Genomic DNA, 24663 nt, shown 5'->3' with positions numbered 1-24663 from the left:
ACCAGTTCTCTATTCATGTCAATACATTACCCCCCAATACCAGGTGCCTTGATTTTGCACACTAATCTCTTGTGTGGGACCTTGTCAAAAGCCTTTTGAAAGTCCAAATACACCACATCCACTGGTTCTCCCTTATCCAAGCTACTAGTTACATCCTCAAAAATCTCTAGAAAATTTGTCAAGCATGATTTCCCTTTCATAAATCCATGCTGACTTGGACCGATCTTGTCACTGCTTTCCAAATGCGCTGCTATTACATCTTTAATCATTGATTCCAGCATTTTCCCCACCACTGATGTCAGGCTAACCAGTCTATAATTCCCTGTTTTCTCTCTTCCCTCCCTTTTTTAAAAAGTGGTGTTACATTAGCTACCCTCCAATCCATAGGAATTGATCCAGAGTCCATGGAATTTTGGAAAATGATCACCAATGCATCTACTATTTCCAGGGCCACTTTCTTAAGTACTCTGGGATACAGACTATCAGGCCCTGGGGATTTATCGGCCTTCAATCCCATCAGTTTCCCTCACACCATTTCCTGACTAATAAGGATTTCTCTCGGTTCCTCCTTCCCACTAAACCACTAGACCCTCGGTCCCCTTGTATTTTCGGGAGGTTATTTGTGTCTTCCTTAGTGAAGGCAGAATCAAAGTATTTGTTCATTTGGTCTGCCATTTCCTTGTTCCGCATTATAAATTCACCTGATTCTGACTGCAGGGGGCCTACATTCGTCTTCACTAATCTTTTTCTCTTCACATATCTATAGAAGCTTTTGCAGTCAGTTTTTATGTTCCTGCAAGCTTACTCTCATACCCTTAGCCCTCCTCTGCTGAATTCTAAATTTCTCCCAGTCCTCAGGTTTGCTGCTTTTTCTGGCTAATTTATATGCCTCTTCCTTGGATATAACACTATTCCTAATTTCCCTTGATAGCCAAGTTTGAGCCACCTTCCCCATTTTATTTTTACGCCACACAGGGGATGTACAATAGTAGTAATTCATCCATGTGATCTTTAAATGTCTGCCATTGCCTATCCACCGTCAACCCTTTAAGTATCATTCGCCAGTCTATCCTAGCCAATTCACGCCTCAAACCATCGAAGTTTCCTTTCCTTAAGTTCAGGACCCTAGTCTCTGAATTAACTGTGTCGCTCTCCATCTTAATGAAGAATTCTACCATATTATGGTCACTCTTCCCCAAGGGGCCACGCACGACCAGATTGCTAATTAATCCTCTCTCGTTACACAAGACCCAGTCTAGGATGGCCTGCTCTCGAATTGGTTTCTCGACATATTGGTCTAAAAAACCATCCCTTATACACTCCAGGAAATCCTCCTCCACAGTATTGCTACCAGTTTGGTTAGCCCAATCAATATGTAGGTTAAAGTCACCCATGATAACTGCTGTACCCTTATTGCACGCAACCCTAATTTCCTGTTTGATGCCATCCCCAACCTCCCTACTACTGTTTGGTGGTCTGTACACAACCCCAACTAATGTTTTCTGCCCTTTGGTGTTTCGCAGCTCTACCCATACAGATTCCACATCATCCAAGCTAATGTCCTTCCTTACTATTGCGTTAACCTCCTCTTTAATCATTAACGCCACCCCACCTCCTTTTCCTTCCTGAATATTGAATACCCCTGGATGTTGAGTTCCCAGTATTGGTTACCCTGGAGCCATGTCTGCGTGCCATGTCTCCGTAATCCCAATTACTACATATCCGTTAACAGCTGTCTGCGCAGTTAAGTCGTCCACCTTATTATAAGTGCAGAGGGGAGTCATGAACCAGATGGAGAGCAAATAGCCGTTGTCTGCGAGCAGCCAGCCATGAGCTTGACATGGTGGTTGGAAGAGTCCTGGCACACAGGTCTGGCGCAGGATGAAGTCATTGGGCCTGCTGCCAAGATAGCGGGTATTAATATTGAGGATTCGGTGCGTGTAGTCACATACCAACTGCACATTCAGTGAGTAGAAGCCTTTGCTGTTGCGGAACAGCTTAGGATTGTTATTCGGTGCCCACAAAGCCACATGGGTGCAGTCAATGGTGCCCTCCATCATGGGGATGCCCGCTATTCTGACAAAGCCACATGCACGCTCGTCCTGCTGGTGATGGGGAAGGAGGTGTAGTTCCTTCTCCTACTGTAGAGAGCCTCTGTGACCTCACGGATGCAGCAATGGACAGTGAGCTGCGAGATGTTAGCTATGTCTCCTGTTGCAGGATCGGCTGGTGAAGAAATTGAGGGCCATGGTGACCTTGACTGCCACTGGGACAGCCGTGGTTGCCCTGCTCTGAGGCTGGAGGTCTGGTTGCAGGAGGTGGCAGAGTCCTGTAACCACCTCCTTGGTGAACCGGAGCCTCCTAATACACTGCTCCTCGCTTAATTGGAGGGAGGGAGAAGTGCTCTCGGAATACCCTCTGAGAGTAAGGCCAACAGTTGAGAGCCCTGATGGCCCTCCTCCTCCCTCTGGCCACGTTCTAGTCTTTCTCACTGCCTCCGGCTCCCTCCACTGTCGATCCTGGAGGGCAAGGTCGACTGCCACTAATGTAACCAAGTGAAGCAGTTAGATTTCTGTAAGAATAAATGGAGCTACTTTTTCGTTGCCACAACACTCCTGATACTGTTACACCAGAAACTTTGGCCTGGATCTCTGACTTCGATATTGACATTTGATTTGTTTTGCTACCACCATGCAATAGGAATGAGACTGTTGCACTGTGAAACTGACAGGAAAGCATTGAAACGCCACGAAACTACAGCTGCGACTCATTACTGATGATCCCATTAAATAACGTTCCTGGAGCCGGCTTCCTGGTGCTACACATCGGGTCTCCCTGTCGGTAGTTCTTCCAAGATAGGTGGCAACAATCTACTTCGCAGTTCGAGCGGTCAGTGAGCATTGCACACTCCCTAACGTCATAATCCACCTGACGTTGAGGCCCCTGGCGATAACTGTTAGCGGCAGCGCTGCGGAGACCGGGATTTGGTGTACGGCGCTGGATTTGCCTCGCCACGGCAATAATGCTCTAGCACCCAGTCAGCGCCATCTGCTGGTGCTAACGGGAGCCGCTTAGGTACCAAATTCCCTCCCCTCGCCCCCCCCTTGTCTCTTAGTCTTGAAAGCTCCAATTGTCCCAGCATCCATAGCCTTTTGGGACAGAGTTCAAGATTTGCACTAACCTTTGTGAAGAAGAGCTGCCTTATTTCACTCCTGAACAGCCTAGCTTTAATCTTAAGGTTGATTCCCCCTCCAGAGGAAAGTCTCGAACCTATCGAATCCTTTTAAATGTTAAACACCTCGACCAGATCACCCCTCAATCTCCTATACTCAAGGGAATACAAGCCAGGTTTATGCAGCCTGTCCTCATAATTTATTTCTCTAAGCCTCCGAGTCATTCTGGTGAATCTGTACTGCACTCCCTCCAGGGCTGATAGATCCTTCTTGAGAAGTAGTGCAAAACTGGTGTCGAATTACATTCACTCTTACCTGCCCAACAAGGCGATTGACTGCTAATTCAGGGAGGGAGTAAACAGAGTCCTCTATTCTTTCTCACTGCTAAAGACAAAGATGACTAGATTTTAGATTTACAATCTACAAAACTTAGACGTGCAACCAGCCAAAGAAAGCCTTTGCTTTCATGCTGCTGCTTTGACTGATCAGTTACAGCAACTTAAATCTTTATATAGTTTACCAGCGATTTTATGACAGTAATATTTTGCAATAAGGTCACACAATTCTATCCTGAAGTATGTATTGGAAACATATAGTGCTGCTTGGAATTTGAAGAAAAAAGTTGCCTCAACACACTGTTCTCCACATTCAGGATGTCATCTCAGCATTTAAAAGGCAGGAAATGTGGAAATATTATATTTCGTTAGGTCACCTTGGTCTAGGCACTTCCTAGTGCTGCTTTAAGTAGCGGGGAAAAGAAAGGACTTGCATTTATATAGCGTCTTTCACAACCTCAAGTCGTCCCAAAGCGCTTTACAGCCAATCAAGTACTTTTGGAGTGTAGTCACTGTTGTAATGTAGGAAACCCGGCGGCCAATTTGTGCACAGCAAGCTCCCACACACAGCACTGTGATCATGACCATCGAATCATAGAATGATACAGCACAGAAGGAGCCATTTGGCCCATCGTGTCTGTGTCGGCTCTGTGAAAGTACGATCCAATTAGACCCACTCCCCCTGCTCTTTCCCCATAGCCCTGCTAATTATTCCCATTCAAATATTTATCCAATTGCCTTTAGAAAGTTCTATTGAATCAGCTTCCATCACTCATTCAAGCCGTGCAATCCAGATCACATCTCGCTGTGAAAACACTTCTCCTCATGTCACCTCTGGATCTTTTGCCAATGACCTTAAATTTGTGTCCTCTGGTTACTGATCCTTCTGCCACTGGAACTAGCTTCTACTTATTTACTCGATCAAAACCCTACATGAATTTGAACACCTATGTTAAATTTCCCCAGGGGAGTGGGACTAATTCAATAGCTCCTTCAAAGAGACGGCATAGGCACGAAGGGCCAAATGGCGGCCTCCTGTGATTACTGTGCAATAACATGATATACGGGGCTGGATTTTCGGTTGCCTGACACGGCCAGAGGGGGCGTTAATGGAAGCGTTGAGCTTAGCGACCGGGAGCGCAGCGTTTAGCTCCCCGACCAAAAATACATTAGAGGCTCCCAGGGGCAGCAAACCAGTAGCGCTTGGCTGCTGCCGATCAGTGCGAGCCTGATGTCAGTCCTGGTGCAACGCCCACGCTCGCTCCCCGGTCGGTAAATTTGCTGCAGCCGCCAAGAACGTCCGGAAAATCAGTGGGTCCAGGCTTGGAGTTGTTAACTGTTGGCTACTTAAAGGGATGAGGAAGTGCTTCCCTCGGAGGTCATGGTCAGTGCAAGGTTTACACAGCACGGTGCGTGAGCCTTCCAGTTTGCAACGGCAGACACACATAACAGTCCAGGTTGAAAACAAGTGATTGTGAAAACTTTAATAGGTGCATTACTATGCCGCGCCTGTAAGACTCGGATTTTCCCGAGATCTGACTCAGAGTTCCGCGCATGCGCAATGAGTCCGCCAAATTTACCGACCGAACTTTAGTTATTGCCCGCACAGCTCTGGTGTGCAACGGCTGATTTATCGCCCCTGTCCGCTCTTTGACCGATTCTGATGCATTTCTGGGCGCTAAAAGTACCGCTCCGCTTGGATTAATGCCCAAAATGAGGCGTGACTGAATTTCCACCCCGTGGTCTTGTACATACATTTTTGCATGTGGCAAAGCAACTTGCCATTTTTGTTGACAAAAAATAGGGAAAACCTCTCCTTCGTTTTCCTCACCTAGGTTGAATACAAACTTCCATAAAACACCAGGTCAACTTTGCTACTTTTAAGGGCCGTTTACTGATGATTTCTTGCAATATGAATGATCTGCTGTGAAAAAGTGAATGGTGCATGTCCGAAGTCATCTGCAGACTGGCAGTGTGTCCTTCAGGTGGGGATACAAGAAGTTCACTCTTGCTTCTGTCTCACTACCCAACCTGGAGACGGGAAAACACTGCAGAGTTGGTAATCCACTGCATATCTACCAATCCCATTCACTGGGTTCACATGGGGGATGGAGGGTGTTAACCACTGAACTCCCCCATAATGTCCCCCTAATTCCCCTCAGTGCGCATGAACTCAAATATCACGAGCGAGTACGTTGTAAATCTCAGAGTCCCCTCTCGAAAACAGCCCCTCGTGCAAATTCGAGCTGGAAATGTTGCCGATTTGTGCAAAAAGCAGACAGTTGGCAACTTACTCAACACCATTTTTTAAAACATTATTTAGATAAATCTTGCTTTTTTTTTATAACTAAACAATAAAAGATCAATACTGACCCCAACACTGACCCCTGACCCTGCTGGAGTCCATTATTAAGGAAGCAGTAGCGGGACATTTGGAAAAGCATGATTCAATCAAGCAGAGTCAGCATGGTTTTATGAAAGGAAAATCAGGTTTGACAAATTTGCTGAAGTTCTTTGAGGATGCAACAAGCAGGGTGGATAAGGGGGAACCAGTGGATGTGGTGTATTTGGATTTCCAGAAGGCATTCGATAAGGTGCCACATAAAAGGTTACTGCACAAGATAAAAGTTCACGGGGTTGGGGTCAATATATTAGCATGGATAGAGGATTGGCTAACTAACAGAAAATAGAGAGTCGGGATAAATGGGTCATTGTCCGGTTGGCAATCAGTAACTAGTGAGGTACCGCAAGGATCAGTGCTGGGACCTGAACTATTTACAATCTATAGTATTGACTTGGATCAAGGGATCGAGTGCAATGTAGCCAAGTTTGCTGATGATACAAAGATGGGTGGGAGAGCAAATTGTGAGGACACAAGAAATCTGCAAAGGGATATAGCCAGGCTAAGTGAATGGGCAAAAATTTGGCAGATGGCATATAATATGGGAAAATGTGAGGTTATCCACTTTGGCAGAAAAAATTGAAAAGCAAATTATAATTTAAATGGAGAAAAATTGCAAAGTGCTGCAGTACAGAGGGACCTGGGGGTCCTTGTGCATGAAACACAAAAAGTTAGTATGCAGGTACAGTAAGTAATTAGGAAGGCCAATGGAATGTTGGCCTTTATTGCAAGAGGGATGGAGTATACAAGTAGAGAAGTCCTGCTACAACTGTACAGGGTATTGGTGAGGCCACACCTAGAGTACTGCGTACAGTTTTGGTCTCCGTATTTAAGGACGGATATACTTGCATTGGAGGCTGTTCAGAGAAGGTTCTCTACGGTGATTCCGGAGATGAGGGGGTTGACTTATGAATGTAGGTTGAATAGGTTGGGCCTGTACTCATTGGAGTTCAGAAGAATGAGAGGTGAACTTATTGAAACATGTAAGATAATGAGGGGGCTCGACAAGGTGGATGCAGAGAGAATATTTCCACTCATAGGGGAAACTAAAACTAGGGGACAAAGTCTCAGAATAAGGGCTGCCCATTTAAAACTGAGATGAGGAAGAATTTCTTCCTTCAGAGGGTTGTAAATCTATGGAATACTCTGCCCCAGAGAGCTGTTGAGGCTGGGTCATTGAATATATTTAAGGCAGAGATAGACAGATTTTTGAGCGATGAGGGAATAAAGGATTATGGGAGCAGGCAGGGCAGTGGATCAGAGTCCATGATCAGATCAGCCATGAGCTTATTGAATAGTGGAGCAGGCTCCAGGGGTCAATTGGCCGACTCCTGCTCCTCTTTCTTATAACCCAACACTGACACCAACACTGACCCCAACATACACTGATCCCTAACAGCAACAATGACCTGTGACCCAACAATTAATTTGTAATACAGATTGAGGATGAGGAAGTTGTGTCAGAAACGAGCATACTATGCTTAAACAAATGGGACTACAGTGAGATGAGGGCAGAGTTGGCTAAAGTAGACTGGAAACAAGGACTAAACGGTGGCACAATTGAGGAACAGTGGAGGACTTTTAAGGAGCTCTTTCATCGTGCGCAACAAAAATATATTCCAGTGAAAAAGAAGGGCGGCAAGAGAAGGGATAACCAGCCGTGGATAACCAAGGAAATAAAGGAAAGTATCAAATCAAAGACCAATGCGTATAAGGTGGCCAAGGTTAGTGGGAAACTAGAGGATTGGGAAAATTTTAAGCAACAGCAAAGAATGACTAAAAAAGAAAGGGAAGATAGATTACGAAGGTAAACTTGCGCAAAACATAAAAACAGATAGTAAAAGCTTTTACAGATGTATAAAACGGAAAAGAGTGACTAAAGTAAATGTTGGTCCCTTAGAAGATGAAAAGGGGGATTTAATAATGGGAAATGTGGAAATGGCTGAGACCTTAAACAATTATTTTGCTTCCGTCTTCACAGTGGAAGACACAAAAACCATGCCAAAATTTGCAGGCCACAGGAATGTGGGAAGGGAGGACCTTGAGACAATCACTATCACTAGGTGGGGTAGTGCTGGACAGGCGAATGGGACTCAAGGTGGACAAGTCCCCTGGTCCTGATGAAATGCATCCCAGGGTATTAAAAGAGATGGCGGAAGTTATAGCAGATGCATTCGTTATAATCTACCAAAATTCTCTGGACTCTGGGGAGGTACCAGCGGATTGGAAAGCAGCTAATGTAACGCCTCTGTTTAAAAAAGGGGGCAGGCAAAAGGCAGGTAACTATAGGCCGGTTAGTTTAACATCTGTAGTGGGGAAAATGCTTGAAACTATCATTAAGGAAGAAATCGCGGGACATCTAGATAGGAATAGTGCAATCAAACAGACGCAGCATGGATTCATGAAAGGGAAATCATGTTTAACTAACTTACTGGAATTCTTTGAGGATATAACGAGCATGGTGGATAGAGGTGTACCGATGGATGTGGTGTATTTCGATTTCCAAAAGGCATTCGATAAGGTGCCACACAAAAGGTTACTGCAGAAGATAAAGGTGCGCGGAGTCAGAGGAAATGTATTAGCATGGATAGAGAATTGGCTGGCGAACAGAAAGCAGAGAGTCGGGATAAATGGGTCCTTTTCCAGTTGGAAATCAGTGGTTAGTGGTGTGCCACAGGGATCAGTGCTGGGACCACAACTGTTTACAATATACATCGATGACCTAGAAGAAGGGACAGAGTGTAGTGCAACAAAATTTGCAGATGACGCTAAGATTAGTGGGAAAGCGGGTTGTGTAGAGGACTCAGAGAGGCTGCAAGGAGATTTGGATAGGTTAAGCGAATGGGCTAAGGTTTGGCAGATGGAATACAATGTCGGAAAGTGTGAGGTCATCCACCTTGGGAAAAAAAAACAGGAAAAGGGAATATTATTTGAATGGGGAGAAATTACAACATGCTGTGGTGCAGAGGGACCTGGGGGTCCTTGTGCATGAAACTCTTTTGGGAGAGGGACCTGGGGGTCCTTGTGCATGAATCCCAAAAGGTTAGTTTGCAGGTGCAACAGGTAATCAGGAAGGCGAATGGAATGTTGGCCTTCATTGCGAGAGGGATGGAGTACAAAAGCAGGGAGGTCTTGCTGCAACTGTATAAGATATTGGTAAGGAGTACCTGGAGTACTGCGTGCAGTTTTGGTCACCTTACTTAAGGAAGGATATACTAGCTTTGGAAAGGGTACAGAGACGATTCACTAGGCTGATTCCAGAAATAAGGGGGTTACCTTATGATGATAGATTGAGTAGACTGGGTCTTTACTCGTTGGAGTTCAGAAGGGTGAGGGTGATCTTATAGAAACATTTAAAATAATGAAAGGGATAGACAAGATAGAGGCAGAGAGGTTGTTTCCATTGGTAGGGGAGACTAGAACTAGGGGGCACAGCCTCAAAATACGGAGGAGCCAATTTAAAACCGAGTTGAGAAAGAATTTCTTCTCCCAGAGGGTTGTGAACCTGTGGAATTCTCTGCCCAAGGAAGCAGTTGAGGCTAGCTCATTGAATGTTTTCAAGTCAAAGATAGATAGATTTTTAACCAATAAGGGAATTAAGGGTTACGGGGAGAGGGCGGGTAAGTGGAGCTGAGTCCACGACCAGATCAGCCATGATCTTATTGAATGGCGGAGCAGGCTCGAGGGGCTAGATGGCCTACTCCTGTTCCTAATTCTTATGTTCTTATGTTCTTATGACCCCAACACTGATCCTTGGCCCCAACACTGCACGCAAACACCATCACTGACCCCTGACTCCAGCACTGACCCCACAATGACCCTCCACTGACCCCACAGTGACCCTAAACCCCAACACTGACCCCAAACCACAACACTGACCCCAAACCACAACACTGACCCCAGTGACCACAGACCCTACACTGACCGCAAACCCCACAGTGACCGACACTGAACCCAAACCCCAACACTGACCCCAAAGTGTCCCTACACTGACCCCAAACCCCAACACTGACCCCAAACACCCACACTGATCCCAGTGACCCTACACTGACCCCAAACCCTAAAACTGACCCGACACTGACCCAAACCCCCACACTGACCCCAGTGACCCTACACTGACCCAAAACCAACCCCAAACCCCAACACTGACCCCACAGTGACCCGACATGACCCCAATCCTCAACACTGACCCCACAGTGTTCCTCTACTGACCCCAAACCCCAACACCGACCCCACAGTGACTCTACACTGACCCTAAACCCCAACCCCAGTGTCTCTGCACTGACCCCACATAGAAACATAGAAAATAGGTGCAGGAGTAGGACATTCGGCCCTTCGAGCATGCACCACCATTCAATATGATCATGGCTGCTCAGTACCCCTTTCCTGCTTTCTCTCCATAACCCTTGATCCCTTTAGCCATAAGGGCCATATCTAACTCCCTCTTGAATATATCCAATGAACTAGCATCAACAACTCTCTGCGGCAGGGAATTCCACAGGTTAACAACTCTGAGTGAAGACGTTTCTCCTCATCTCAGTCCTAAATGACCTACCCCTTATCCTAAGACTGTGTCCCCTGGTTCTCGACTTCCCCAACATTGGGAACATTCATCCCGCATCTAACTTGTCCAGTCCCGTCAGAATCTTATATGTTTCTATGAGATCCCCTCTCATCCTTCTAAACTCCAGTGTATAAAGGCCCAGTTGATCCAGTCTCTCCTCATATGTCAGTTCTGCCATCCCTGGAATCAGTCTGGTGGACCTTCGCTGCACTCTCTCAATAGCAAGAATGTACTTCCTCAGATTAGGAGACCAAAACTGAACACAATATTCCAGGTGAGGCCTCACTAAGGCCCTATACAACTGCAGTAAGTCCCCCCTGCTCCTATACTCAAAACCCTGAGCTATGAAGGCCAACATACCATTTGCCTTCTTCACCGCCTGCTATACCTGCATGCTAACTTTCAATGACAGATGAAGCATGATACCAGGTCTCGTTACACCTCCCCTTTTCCTAATCTGCCGCCATTCAGTTAATATTCTGCCTTCGTGTTTTTGTCCTCAAAGTGGATAACCTCACATTTATCCACTTTATACTGCATCTGCCATGCATTTGCCCACTCACCTAACCAAGTCACCCTGCAGCCTCTTAGCGTCCTCCTCACAGCTCACACCGCCACCCAGTTTAGTGTCATCTGCAAACTTGGAGATATTACACTCAATTCCTTCATCTAAATCATTAATGTATATTGTAAAGAGCTGGGGTCCCAGCACTGAGCCCTGCGGCACTCCACTAGTCACTGCCTGCCATTCTGAAAAGGACCTGTTTATCCCGGCTCTCTGCTTCCTGTCTGCCAACCAATTCTCTATCCACATCAGTACATTACCCCCAATACCATGTGCTTTGATTTTGCACACCAATCTCCTGTGTGGGACCTTGTCAAAAGACTTTTGAAAGTCCAAATACACCACATCCACTGGTTCTCCCTTGTCCACTCTACTAGTTACATCCTTAAAAAATTCCAGAAGATTTGTCAAGCATGATTTCCCCTTCATAAATCCATGCTGACTTGGACCGATCCTGCCACTGCTTTCAAAATGCACTGCTATTTCATCCTTAATAATTGATTCCAACATTTTCCCCACAACTGATGGCAAAGTGGTGTTACATTAGCTGTCCTCCAGTCCATAGGAACTGATCCAGAGTCGATAGACTGTTGGAAAATGATCACCAATGCATTCGCTATTTTTAGAGCCACTTCCTTAAGTACTCTGGGATGCAGACTACCAGGCCCCGGGGATTTATCAGCCTTCAATCCCAGCAATTTCCCTACCACAATTTCCCGCCTAATAAGGATATCCTTCAGTTCCTCCTTCTCACTAGACCCTCTATCCCCTAGTACTTCCGGAAGGTTATTTGTGTCTTCCTTCGTGAAGACAGAACCGAAGTATTTGTTCAATTGGTCTGCCATTTCTTTGTTCCCCATTTATAAATTCACCTGATTCCAACTGCAAGGGATCGGCATTTGTCTTCACTAATCTTTTTCTCTTCACATATTTATAAAAGCTTTTGCAGTCAGTTTTTATGTTCCCGGCAAGCTTCCTCTCGTACTCTATTTTCCCCCTCTTAATTAAACCCTTTGTCCTCCTCTGCTGAATTCTAAATTTTTCCCAGGTTTCCTGCTTTTTCTGGCCATTTTATCTGCCTTTTCCTTGGATTTAACACTATCCTTAATTTCCCTTGTTAGCCACGGTTGAGCCACCTTGCCCGTTTTATTTTTACTCCAGACAGGGATGTACAATTGTTGAAGTTCATCCATGTGATCTTTAAATGTTTTCCATTGCCTATCCACCGTCAACCCTTTAAGTATAATATATCCGTCAATTCAAACTAATTCACACCTCATACCATCAAAGTTAGCTTTCCTTAAGTTCAGGACCCTAGTTTCTGAATTAACTGTGTCACTCTCCATCTTAACAAAGAATTCTACCATATTATGGTCACTCTTCCCCAAGAGACCTTGCACAACAAGATTGCTAATTAGTCCTTTCTCATTACACATCACCCAGTCTAGGATGGCCAGCTCTCTCGTTGGTTCCTCGACATATTGGTCGAGAAAACCATCCCGAATACACTCCAGGAAATCTTCCTCCACCGCATTGCTACCAGTTTGGTTAGCCCAATCAATATGTAGATTAAAGTCACCCATGATAACTGCTGTACCTTTATTACATACAGCCCTAATTTCTTGTTTGATGCTGTCCCCAACCTTACTACTACTGTTTGGTGGTCTGGACACAACTCCCACTAGCGTTTTCTGCCCTTTGGTATTCCGTAACTCCACCCATACTGATTCCACATCATCTAAGCTAATGTCCTTCCTTACTATTGCATTAATTTCCACTTTAACCAGCAATGCCACCCCGCCTCCTTTTCCTTTATGTCTATCTTTCCTAAATGTTGAATACCGCTGGATGTTGAGTTCCCAGCCTTGGTCACCCTAGAGCCATGTCTCCGTGATGCCAATTACACTATATCTGTTGACTGCTATCTGCGCAGTTAATTCGTCCAACTTATTCCGAATACTCCTCGCATTGAGGCACAGAGCCTTCAGGCTTGTCTTTCTAACACACTTTGCCCCTTTAGACTTTTGCTGTAATGTGCTTTTTGCCTTCGGTTTCTCTGCTCGCCACTTTTACTTTTCTTCTTTCTATCTTTTGCTTCTGCCCCCATTCTACTTCCCTCTGTCTCCCTGCATAGATTCCCAACCCCCTACCATATTAGTTTGACCCCTCCCCAACAGCACTCGCAAACAGTCCCCCAAGGACATTGGTTCCAGTCCTGCCCACGTGCAGACCGTCCGGTTTGTAGTGGTCCCACCTCCCCCAGAACCGGTTCCAATGTTCCAGGAATTTGAATCCCTCCCTTCTGCATCACTCCTCAAGCCACGTATTCATCTGAGCTATCCTGCGGTTCCTACTCTGACCAGCACGTGGCAATGACCCTGAACCCCAACACTGGCCCCAAACCCCACTGACCCTACACTGAGCCCTGACCCCACAGTGACCCTACACTGACCCCAGACCCCAACACTGACCCCACAGTGACCCTACACTGAGTCCACAGTGACCCCAGACCCCAACACTGACCCCAGACCCAAACCCCGGGCCAGTGCTGCCTGTGGCAGTGTGATGTGGGCCCGCGCCGCCCTGTAAAGCCGCAGTGACATAGAAACATAGAAAATAGGTGCAGGAGTAGGCCATTCGGCCCTACGAGCCTGCACCGCCATTCAACAAGATCATGGCTGATCACCCACCCAGCAGCCCCCCACCCCCCCCAACGCACCCTCCACACCCACGACCTCCCCAGCCGCAAGGACCACATCCATTTCCCTCCCGAACACATCCAATGAACTGGCATCAACAACTCTCCGTGGCAGGGAACCCCACAGGCCAACAACTCCCTGAGTGAAGAAGTCTCTCCCCATCCCAAGACCGTTCCCACGCACCCCCCCCCCCCCCCGGCTCCGGACCCTCCCAACACCGGGAACACTTCCCCCGCACCCAACCCGCCCCGTCCCATCAGAGTCCTTCCCAAATGCCAAACACTCCCGGATGTCGAGCCCCCAGCCCCAGCCACCCCGGAGCCACGCCCGCGCGACGCCAACCACACCACGTCCACCAACCGCCATCTGCGCAGTCAACCCCACTCTGAACACTCCCCGCACCGAGTCACAGAGCCCCCAGGCCCACCCCTCCAACACACTTCGCCCCCCCAGACCTTCGCTGCAATGTGGCCCCTCCCGTCCCCGCCCTGGGTTTCTCCGCCCCCCACCTCCACCACTCTCCCCTCCATCCCCCGCCCTGGGTTTCTCCGCCCCGCATCTCCACCACTCTCCCCTCCATCCCCCGCCCCCGCCCCCGTCTGCCCTCCACTTCCATCTGCCTCCCCGCACAGGCTCCCATCTTGGGGGCGGTAACCTTCTGGGGCTGGGAATTTTAGCCCCCTGCGTGGAAGTCCTGCTCTCGCTGCAGAATTGGCTTACCACCCCTCAATGGAAGTGGAGTGCAATTTCCCACACTCCACTTCCCTTGGGGGCAGTTGCCGGGGCACGACTGGATGCTCCTGTGACAGTGTGAACTGGTGCTCTCCACTCTCCCGTCCTGTGACAGTGTGAATTGGTGCTCTCCACTCTCCCGTCCTGTGACAGTTTGAACTGGTGCTCTCCACTCTCCCGTCCTGTGACAGTGGGAACTGGTGCTCTCCACTCTCCGTCCTGTGACAGTTGGAACTGGTGCTCTCCACTCTCCCGTCCTGTGACAGTTTGAACTGGTGCTCTCCACTCTCCCGTCCCGCGACAGCTGGAGCCGGTGCTCTCCACCCATCCTATGAAGAAAGGTTGGGCCTATACTCATTGGAGTTTAGAAGAATGAGAGGTGATCTTATTGAAACATACAAGATACTGAGGGGGCTCGACAAGGTAGACGTAGAGAGGATGTTTCCCGTTGTGGGGGAAGCTAGAACTAGGGAGCATAGTTTAAGAACTGAGATGAGGAGAAATTTCTTCTCTCAAAGTCCTAAATCTGTGGAATTCTCTGCCTCAGAGAGCTGTGGAGACTGGGTGATGGAATATATTTAAGGTGGAGATAGACTTTGGAACGATAAGTGGAGTGAAGGGTTATGGGGTGCGGACAGGGAAATGGAGTTGGGGCCATGATCTTTTTGAATGGCGGAGCGGGCTCGAGGGACTGACTCCTATTTCTTATGTTCTTATGCTCTCTGGTCCCTGAATAAAATGGGGAGATGTGACAGAAGCTGGGAATGGTTACGCAAGAGAAGGCTCACAGTTGATCTTATAGAAGTAGTTAACAGTCTAGAGGGTATAGAGAGGACAAACAATAATGTCTTGTATCTGTGCATATGTTAGAGAGCATGGGAGGGGGAGGGTGTGAAAAGATGGTTTTGACTTAAGTTTTTTTTACACTGAAGATGGTGAATGGATGGAATGATTGGCAGAGGGACTGTTTTCTATCAGCAAATTCAACAAAGTTGGATAAGTACCTGGAAACAAGCCTTGCCAGAGGTACAAGGGGGGTTATGTTTATTTCCTAAACTCGAGGACCAGCCAGCTGAATTGCAGTTATGGGCGAACCTGAGGACCGGCAAACGGGTGCAGCGCTGCCCGCGGGCCGTGCTGTCGCTGGGTGTCAGACCGCTGGGCTCCGCTCGGCCTGGTCTCCCGCGGGATGCTCAGGCCCGGCTCCTGTCCCTCTCCAGTGGGCCGAGTATCCCCGTTACCGGGCAACCGCGGACCCGGGACGCTCTGCGCATGCTCGCCGCGCCGCACGTGACGCGGATAGTGCCCTGGGATTGGGTGTAACGCACATTGTGTGTGTGTGTGTGGGGGGGCTCGCGCACAGCTCCAGCAGCAGACGGACACTGCGGCTTGGCGGGCAGTGAGTGAGTGAGAGCGGCGTTCAGTCCTTGCTCAGTGACAGTCTGTCGCCCCTTTCCCCGGCTCGGGCGCTCGGTAAGGTGGCGCCTGCTGTCCGGGGCCTGTCTGTGGGGGCAGGCTGGGTTCTGAGCCAATCACAACACCGGCTCTCAGAGTGAGCCAATCACGGCACCGGCTCTGAGTGAGCCAGTTACAGCGCAAGCTCTCCGAGTGAGCCAATCACAGTGCTGGCTCTCCGAGTGAGCAAATCACAGCGCAAGCTCTCCGAGTGAGCCAATCATGGCACTGGCTCTCCGAGTGAGACAATCACAGCGCAAGCTCTCCGAGTGAGCCAATCAAAGTGCCGGCTTTCCGAGTGAGCCAATCAGAGCGCAAGCTCTCCGAGTGAGCCAATGACGGCACCGGCTCTCCGAGTGAGCCAATTACAGCGCCAGCTGTCCGAGTGAGCCAATCACAGCATCGGCTCTGAGTGAACCAATCATGGCACTGGCTCTCACAGTGAGCCAGTCACAGTGCCGGCTCTCCGAGTGAGCCAATCACGGCATCGGCTCTGAGTGAGCCAATCATGGTGCCGGCTCTCAGAGTGAGCAAATCACAGCGCCGGCTCCCAGAGTGAGCCAATCATAGGACCGGATGTCAGTGAGCCAATCACAGCGCCGGCTCTCAGACTGAGCCAATCATGGCACCGGCTCTCAGAGTGAGCCAATCACAGCGCAAGCTCTCCGAGTGAGCCAATCACGGCACCGGCTCTCAGAGTGAGCCAATTACAGCGCCAGCTGTCCGAGTGAGCCAATCACAGCATCGGCTCTGAGTGAACCAATCATGGCACTGGCTCTCACAGTGAGCCAGTCACAATGCCGGCTCTCCGAGTGAGCCAATCACGGCATCGGCTCTGAGTGAGCCAATCATGGTGCCGGCTCTCAGAGTGAGCAAATCACGGCGCCGGCTCCCAGAGTGAGCCAATCATAGGACCGGATGTCAGTGAGCCAATCACAGCGCCGGCTCTCAGACTGAGCCAATCATGGCACCGGCTCTCAGAGTGAGCCAATCACAGCACCGGCTCTCAGAGTGAGCCAATCACAGTGCCGGTTCTCAGAGTGAGCCAATCACAGCACCAGCTCTCAGAGTGAGCCAATCACAGCACTGGCTCTGAGTGAGCCAAACATGGCACCGGCCCTCAGAGTGAGCCAATCACAGTGCCGGCCCTCAGAGTGAGCCAATCACAGTGCCAGCTCTCAGAGTGAGCCAATCACGGTGCCAGCTCTCAGAGTGAGCCAATCACGGTGCCGTCACTCAGTGAGCCAATCACAGTGTTGGCTCTCAGAGTGAGCCAATCACGGCGCCGGCTCTGAGTGAGCCAATCACAGTGCCATCTCTCTGAGTGAGCCAATCACGGCGCCAGCTCTCTGAGTGAGCAAATCAAAGTGCTGGCTCTGAGTGCGCCAGTCACAGTGCCGGCTCTGAGTGAGCCAATCACGGCGCTGGCTCTCAGAGTGAGCCAATCACGGCGCCGGCTCTCAGAGTGAGCCAATCACAGCACAAGTGCTCAGAGTGAGCCAATCACAGTGCCGGCTCTGAGTGAGCCAATCACGGCGCCAGCTGTCAGAGTGAGCCAATCACAGCACCAGCTCTGAGTCAGCCAATCACAGCGCGAGCTCTCAGCAGAGCCAGGCTCAGAGTGAGCCAATCACGTCACCAGCTGTGAGCCAATCATGGCACTAGCTCTGAGTCAGCCAATCACAGCGCAGCTCTCAGCAGAACCAGACTCTGAGTGAGCCAATCACAGCGCGAGCTCTCAGAGTGAGCCAATCACGGCGCCGGCTCTGAGTGAACCAATCACAATGCCGGCTCTCAGAATGAGCCAATGCTCACTCCTGGGAGGAACCACGCTTTGTGATAAAGCTCCTTAAACCCAATCTAAGCAATGGTCTGGGTAAATCCGGCTCGACCGGTGCCTGATCCCTGGGGCAGCAATTCCACTCGGGCAGTGGAGCTAACTGGGCGACATTGCATCGCTCACTTGTTGTACGCCCTTTGACTCAATGGAGCTGAATATTGGCCGAGGTGGAGAACGGGCGGTCGAGGCCATTCTGCCCGTTTTGCCCCACCGTCCGAGATAAATTTCCACACTGAGATATTTTGGGGTCGGTTTCTAACTTGCTGCCCGGGCGTTAAACTGGCGAGTGGACCGGCCGCCCATTACAGAAACCGCCTGATTTTCACTTGCGTTGAGATGAATGGGATTAAAATCAAGCGGGTTCTACATGACCGGCTGATCTATTCCACCAGGCACTGCCCAGAGCGCAAAAGTGAAATACAAACCCTTCTCTTTTGTTGTTTGATTCTTAGATTTGAAAAAATAATGTTTTAATTTGTTATTAATGCGCATAGATTTTCTTTTTCAGATTCTAACATTTCTGAGAATACAATTTGCATCTGGAATTTTCCTGCTTTCTGCGCCATGTTGCCTCTCTGCAACTGATCTCCGTGCAAGATCCCTCATCTTAACCTCTAAACGGCACCTGGAAATCTGAACCTGCAAATTATTGATGTCAAAGGTAATTTTGTAATATTGATAACTGGCCTGTGAAAATTTTTTTTTATTCATTCCTGGGATCACTGGCAAGGCCGGCATTTATTGCCCATCCCTAATTGCCCCTTGAGAAGGTGGTGGTGAGCCACCTCCTTGAACTGCCGCTGTCACTGTGGTGAAAGTGCTACTACAGTGCTGTTAGGGAGGGAGTTCCAGGATTTTGAACCAGCGACGATGAAGGAACGGCGATATACTTCCAAAGTCAGAATGTTGTGTGACTTGGAGGTGATGGTGTTCCCATGCGCCGGATTCCCTTGTCCTTCCAGGTGCTTAAGGTCGCGGGTTTGGGAGATGCCGTCAACGAAGCTTTGGAGTTGCTGCAGTGCATCTTGTGGGGTTGGGGCTCTGATGATGTCATTTCCGTGTCCGCCCTCGAACGATGTCATTTCCGGGCAAGCCCCTCCGATGATGTCAGGAGCTCGGAGGCCTTGCAGCTTTTAAGGATCTGTGGGGGATTTGTGCTTTTCTTTTATAAAGAACTTGGAAGTATATCGCCGTTCCTTCATCGTTGCTGGGTCAAAATCCTGGAACTCCGTCTTGAACAGCACTGTGGGAGTACCTTCATCACATGTGCTGCAGCGGTTCAAGAAGGCGGCTCTTTTTTAAGAAAAAAGGGCTGCCACTAATGTTAAAAACAGCTGCTTTGGGTGAGTTTGCTGCAATTTGTAGTGTTACTATTGACTGTCCATTTCAGTTATATAATTTAACTACTTTAGTTGTATAATTGTAGTGGTTTGAATCTCAGCAGTGAATCGTAGTAGTGACGGGCACGACTGCAATAATCTCAGCAGTGAATGGCAGTAGTGAAAGGCACGAGTGCATTAATCTTAGCAGTGAATGGTAGTAGAGACGGGCACGACTGCATTAATCTCAGTAGTGAATGGTAAAAGTGAATGGGCACGACTGCATTAATCTCAGGAGTGAATGGTGGTAGTGACGGGCACGAGTGCATTAATCTCAGTAGTGAATGGTAGTAGTGACGGGCACGACTGCAATAATCTCAGTAGTGAATGGTAGTAGTGACGGGCACGAGTGCATTAATCTCAGCAGTGGATCATAGTAGAGACGGGCACGACTGCATTAATCTCAGTAGTCAATGGTAGTAGTGACAGGCACGAGTGCATTAATCTCAGTAGTGAATGGTAGTAGTGACGGGCACGACTGCATTAATCTCAGTAGTGAATCGTAGTAGTGACGGGCATGACTGCATTAATCTCAGTAGTGAATGGTTGTAGTGACAGGCGCGAGTGCATTAATCTCAGTAGTGAATCGTAGTAGTGACAGGCACGAGTGCATTAATCTCAGTAGTGAATCGTAACAGCGACGGGCACGACTGCAATAATCTCAGTAGTGAATCGTAGTAGAGATGGGCACGACTGCATTAATCCAATAGTGAATGGTAGTAGTGACAGGCACGAGTGCATTAATCTCAGTAGTGAATGGTAGTAGTGACGGGCACGAGTGCATTAATCTCAGTAGTGAATCGTAGTAGTGACGGGTACGACTGCATTAATCTCAGTAGTGAATGGTAGTAGTGACGGTCACGACTGCATTAATCTCAATCGTGAATCGTAGTAGTGATGGGCACGACTGCAATAATCTCAGTAGTGAATGGTAGTAGTGACAGGCACGAGTGCATAAATCGTAGTAGTGACGGGCATCACTGCATTAATCTCAGTAGTGAATGGTAGTATTGACAGGCACGAGTGCATTAATCATAGTAGTGATGGGTGCGAGTGCATTAATCTCAGTAGTGAATCGTAGTAGTGACAGGCACGAGTGCATTAATTGCAGTCGTGGATCATAGTAGTGATGGGCACAACTGCATTAATCTCAGTAGTGACAGCACCAAATGCATTAATCTCAGTCGTGAATGGTAGTCGTGACAGGCATGAGTGCATTGATCTCAATAGTGAATGGTAGTAGTTATGGCACGAGTGCATTAATCTCAGTAGTGAATGGTAGTACTGACGGGCACAGGTGCATTAATCTCAGTAGTGAATCGTAGTAGTGAATGGTAGTAGTGCGTTAATCTCAGTAGTGAATGCTAGTAGTGACTGGCACGACTGCACTAATCTCAGTCGTGAATGGTAGTCGTGACGGGCATGACTGCATTAATCTCAGTAATGAATCGTCGTCGTGAAGGGCACGAGTGCACTAATCTCAGTAGTGAATCGTAGTAGTGAAGGGCACGAGTGCACTAATCTCAGGAGTGAATGGTAGCAGTGATGGGCACGAGTGCATTAACCTCAGTCGTGAATCGTAGTAGTGACGGGCACGAGTGCATTAATCTCAGTAGTGAATGGTAGTAGTGACGTGCATGAGTGCATTAATCTCAGTGGTGAATGTTAATAGTGACGGGCATGAGTGTATTAATCCCAGTAGTGAATGGTAGTAGTGACGGGCACGAGTGCATTAATCTCAGTAGTGAATGGTAGTAGTGACGGGCAGGATTGCATTAATCTCAGTCGTGAAAGGTAGTAGTGACAGGCACGAGTGCATCAATCTCAGTCGTGGATCATAGTTGTGACGGGCACGACTGCATTAATCTCAGTAGTGGATCATAGTAGAGACGGGAACGACTGCATTAATCCCAGTAGTCAATGGCAGTAGTGACAGGCACGAGTGCATTAATCTCAGGAGTGAACGATAGTAGTGACGGGCACGAGTGCATTGATCTCAGTCGTGAATGGTAGTAGTGACAGGCACGAGTGCATTAATCTCAGCAGTGAATCGTAGGAGTGACGGCACAACTGCAATAACCTCAGTAGTGAATGGCAGTAGTGACGGGCACGAGTGCATTAATCTCAGTAGTGAATGGTCGTAGTGACGGGCACGACTGCATTAATCATAGTAGTGATGGGTGCGAGTGCATTAATCTCAGCAGTGAATCGTAGTAGTGACAGGCACGAGTGCATTAATCGCAGTCGTGGATCATAGTAGTGACAGGCACGACTGCATTAATCTCAGTAGTGACAGCACCAACTGCATTAATCTCAGCAGTGAATGGTAATTGTGACAGGCACGGCTGCATTAATCTCAGTCGTGAATGGCAGTAGTGACAGGCACGAGTGCATTAATCTCAGCAGTGAATCGTAGTAGTGAATGTTAATAGTGCATTAATCTCAGTACTGAATGGTAGTCGTGACAGGCATGAGTGCATTAATCTCAGTAGTGATGGGCACAAGTGCATTAATCTCAGTCGTGAATGGGAGTTGTGACGGGCACAAGTGCATTAATCTCAGTAGTGAATCGTAGTCGTGAAGGGCATGATTGCACTAATCTCAGTAGTGAATGGTAGTAGTGACCGGCACGACTGCATTAACCTGAGTAGTGAATGTTACTACTGACAGGCACGAGTGCAATAATCACAGTTCTGAATGGTATGGTGACAGGCATGACAGTATTAATCTCAGCAGTGAATGGTAGTAGTGACAGGCACGAGTGCATTAATCTCAGTCGTGAATGGTAGTACTGATGGGCACGGTTGCATTAATCTCAGTAGTGAATCGTAGTCGTGAAGGGCACGATTGCACTAATCACAGTCGTGAATTGTAGTAGTGAAGGGCACGAGTGCACTCATCTCAGTTGTGAATGGTAGTAGTGACGGGCACGACTGCTTTAATCATAGTGATGGTCGGTGCGAGTGCATTAATCTCAGTAGTGAATCGTAGTAGTGACAGGCATGAGTGCATTAATCTCAGTAGTGACAGCACCAACTGCATTAATCTCAGTAGTTAATGGTAATCGTGACAGGCACGACTGCATTAATCTCAGTCGTGATGGGCACAAGTGCATTAATCTCAGTCGTGAATGGTAGTAGTGACGGGCACGAGTGCATTAATCTCAGTCGTGAATGGTAGTAGTGACAGGCACGACTGCATTAATCTGAGTAGTAAATGGTAGTTGTGACGGGCACGACTGCTTTAATCTCAGTCGTGAATGGTAGTAGTGACAGGCACGACTGCATTAATCTGAGTAGTGAATGGTAGTTGTGACGGGCACGACTGCTTTAATCTCAGTCGTGAATGGTAGTCGTGATGGGCACAAGTGCATTTATCTCAGTAGTGAACGGCCGTAGTGACAGGCACAGCTGCATTAATCTCGGTAGTGAATGGTAGTAGTGACGGGCACGAGTGCATTAATCTCAGTGGTGAATCGTAGTAGTGAAGGGCACGAGTGCACTAATCTCAGGAGTGAATCGTAGTAGTGAAGGGCACGAGTGCACTAATCTCAGTAGTGAATGGTAGTAGTGACAGGCACAAGTGCATTAATCTCAGTTGTGAATAATAGTAGTGACGGGCACGAGTGCATTAATCTCAGTAGTGAACGGTAGTAGTGACGTGCACGAGTGCATTAATCTCATTAGTGAATGGCAGTAGTGACAGGCATGACTGCAATAATCACAGTTGTGAATGGTAGTAGTGACGGGCATGAATGCATTAATCTCAGTAGTGAATGGTCGTAGTGATGGGCACAACAGCAGTAATCTCAGCAGTGAATGGCAGTCGTGACAGGCATGACTGCATTAATCTCAGTTATGAATGGGAGTGGTGACGGGCACGACTGCAGTAATCTCAGTAGTGACAGGCACGACAGTATAAATCTCAGCAGTGTAGTTAAGAGCACGAGTGCATTAATCTCAGAAGTGAATCGTAGTCATGAAGGGCACGATTGCACTAATCTCAGTTGTGAATCATAGTAGTAAAGGGCACGAGTGCATTAATCTCAGTCGTGAATGGCAGTAGTGACAGGCACGACAGTATTAATCTCAGCAGTGAATGGTAGTAGTGACAGGCACGAGTGCAATAATTACAGTTCTGAATGGTAGTAGTGACAGGCATGAGTGCATTAATCTCAGCAGTGAATGGCAGTAGTGACAGGCACGAGTGCAATAATTACAGTTCTGAATGGTAGTAGTGACAGGCATGAGTGCATTAATCTGAGTAGTGAATGGTAGTAGTGACGGGCACGAGTGCATTAATCTCAGTAGTGAATGATAGTCGTGACAGGCACGAGTGCATTAATCTCAGTCGTGAATGGTAGTAGTGACAGGCACGAGTGCATTAATCTCAGGAGTGAATGGTAATAGTGACGGGCACGAGTGCATTAATCTGTGTAGTGAATGGTAGTAGTGACGGGCACGACTGCAGTAATCTCAGTAGTGAATGGCAGTAGTGACAGGCACGCCAGTATTAATCTCGGCACTAAATGGTAGTAGTGACAGGCACGAGTGCATTAATCTCAGTAGTGAATGGTAGTAGTGACAGGCACGAGTACATTAATCTCAGCATTGAATGGCAGTAGTGATAGGCACGATTGCACTAATCTCAGTCGTGAATTGTAGTAGTGAAGGGCACGAGTGCACTCATCTCAGTTGTGAATGGTAGTAGTGACGGGCACGACTGCATTAATCTCAGTAGTGAATGGTCGTAGTGACAGGCACGACTGCATTAATCTCAGTAGTGAATGGTAGTAGTGACGGGCACGAGTGCATTAATCTCAGTAGTGACAGCACCAACTGCATTAATCTCAGTAGTTAATGGTAATCGTGACAGGCACAACTGCATTAATCTCAGTTGTGAGTGGTAGTAGTGACAGGCACGAGTGCATTAATCTCAGTAGTGAATGGTAGTAGTGACGGGCACGAGTGCATTAATATCAGTCGTGAATCGCAGTAGTGAAGGGCACGAGTGCACTAATCTCAGTAGTGAATCGTAGTAGTGAAGGGCACGAGTGCTCTAATCTCAGTAGTGAATGGTAGGAGTGACACGCACAAGTGCATTAATCTCAGTTGTGAATAATAGTAGTGACGGGCACGAGTGCAATAATCACAGTTGTGAATGGTAGTAGTGATGGGCACAACAGCAGTAATCTCAGCAGTGAATGGCAGTCGTGACAGGCATGACTGCATTAATCTCAGTTATGAATGGGAGTCGTGACGGGCACGACTGCAGTAATCTCAGTAGTGACAGGCACGACAGTATAAATCGCAGCAGTGTAGTTAAGAGCACGAGTGCATTAATCTCAGAAGTGAATCGTAGTCGTGAAGGGCACGATTGCACTAATCTCAGTTGTGAATCATAGTAGTAAAGGGCACGAGTGCATTAATCTCAGTCGTGAATGGCAGTAGTGACAGGCACGACAGTATTAATCTCAGCAGTGAATGGTAGTCGTGACAGGCACGAGTGCATTTATCTCAG

At 48.0% G+C, this 24663-nt stretch overlaps 2 protein-coding genes across 5 annotated transcripts in view; one reads left to right on the top strand and one right to left on the bottom strand.

The window, feature by feature from the left end:
• Positions 1 to 15722, bottom strand: part of LOC139273327 (uncharacterized protein C6orf118-like) — a 130898-nt gene extending 115176 nt beyond the window's left edge. Inside the window, exons 1-2 of one of the 2 annotated variants that reach the window (XM_070890122.1) lie at positions 15474 to 15722; positions 3489 to 3557 (exon numbers count right to left, since the gene is read on the bottom strand). The gene's annotated coding sequence lies outside the window, so the exon portion shown is untranslated. The remainder of the gene's footprint in view (positions 1 to 3488; positions 3558 to 15473) is intronic. The other variant, XM_070890123.1, reaches the window with a different exon arrangement.
• A 91-nt stretch (positions 15723 to 15813) lies between these two features.
• LOC139273324 (maestro heat-like repeat-containing protein family member 1) overlaps positions 15814 to 24663 on the top strand; it is a 329897-nt gene continuing 321047 nt past the window's right edge. For 2 of the 3 annotated variants that reach the window (XM_070890105.1, XM_070890106.1), the window contains exons 1-2: positions 15848 to 15942; positions 18273 to 18425. The gene's annotated coding sequence lies outside the window, so the exon portion shown is untranslated. Of the gene's footprint in view, positions 15943 to 18272; positions 18426 to 24663 lie in introns of all 3 variants that reach the window. The other variant, XM_070890108.1, reaches the window with a different exon arrangement.

The sequence above is a fragment of the Pristiophorus japonicus genome, chromosome 9, assembly GCF_044704955.1.
Source record: "Pristiophorus japonicus isolate sPriJap1 chromosome 9, sPriJap1.hap1, whole genome shotgun sequence".
Classification (NCBI taxonomy): domain Eukaryota; kingdom Metazoa; phylum Chordata; class Chondrichthyes; family Pristiophoridae; genus Pristiophorus; species Pristiophorus japonicus.
The sequence above is the reverse complement of the archived record's forward strand: the minus strand, read 5'-3'. Positions and strand labels throughout refer to the sequence as shown.